The following is a 1,246-nucleotide window of genomic DNA, read 5'->3' as shown; positions in this document are numbered from 1 at the left end:
ATAGAATTTAACTTCGCATCAATTGTTGACATCAAATCTTTATACGATAAGATATACGTATACTTAGGTTTCATTGTGTTATTAAACCCGACTAAGGGTGTCGTGAAACTGGTCAATCACAGTTGTTCCATTCTTCCGAGGAACAGCTATGATTGGCTAATTTCATAACGACGGATGTTATTAAACCCGATTAAGGGCAGGTTCCCGTCCAAATCGATGAAAAAAACGAAGATTTTTTTTGCTTAATTTTCATCCTTATGTTGTCGAGAATACGTGGGAGAAAGGATATTTCGATATATGATGTAGTTCACGAGATATACGGGGTCGGGCGGAACAGTTCGTCGGCGCTCCGAACTCGCCGAACGCGCTCTCGGCGCGGCTTAGAGGGAAGACCTTTTTTCTACACCTGATAGGTGAGTCTACGGTAGGTAGCAAGTTTAGGGTCTTCTGAACGAATTTATACACATTCCAATGGGCACTCGGCTGCACGAGGTTAAAAAAAAAACTAAAGGAATCGGAGGCAAAGGTTCTGGGAAGTTAACCGACAAATTAATCAAAGATCTAACTTTATATTATGGACTTGCCATCAGAAGACACCCCGATTCGGCCGAGGAAATGAAAAAGGCTGTGTGGGCAACTTTCTTTCATAAATGTTCCACAGACGACGAACCGAAGCACGAGAACTGCCCGCCAGGAGAAGACAGTTGATGCAAGTGGCGTGTCGCAGAAACTATAGGTCAACTCGCCGATTTCCACCACGAACCTGCCCTTCACGAATCTGTTCAAAAAGCCATTCGACCAGTGTATGAGGCTCTTTCCAGTGATGATTTATTGCAAAGATGCATCGGTGGAAACACTCAAAATAATAACGAAAGTTTCAACGCTTGCATATGGAAACTTGCTCCCAAACACGTTCATTGCGGTGTACAGACGATAAGAATAGCAGCATATACAACTGCTGGTATCTTCCATGAAGGCTGTTCATCTATTTTCAAAACTATGGAAGCGCTAGGAATCATCGTTGGGAACAATAGCAGAATCTTCGCCCAGAAAACTGACGAAAAGCGCATCACGGCAGCGGAGAAAGAATTGTCGGAGCTCGCAAAACAGGCCAGGATTGAAAAAATCACCATGCAAATACAGAAAAACATGATCTTCGAAGAAGAAGAAGGGACCCTATATGATGCTGGAATAGCTGATTAGATGTAAGTTGTCAAAAACAAACGTTAAATACGATTTTTTACTA

The sequence above is a fragment of the Mycetomoellerius zeteki genome, unplaced genomic scaffold (genome assembly GCF_001594055.1).
Source record: "Mycetomoellerius zeteki isolate Tzet28-1 unplaced genomic scaffold, Tzet1.0 scaffold113, whole genome shotgun sequence".
In the NCBI taxonomy this organism is placed as follows: domain Eukaryota; kingdom Metazoa; phylum Arthropoda; class Insecta; order Hymenoptera; family Formicidae; genus Mycetomoellerius; species Mycetomoellerius zeteki.
The sequence above is the reverse complement of the archived record's forward strand: the minus strand, read 5'-3'. Positions refer to the sequence as shown.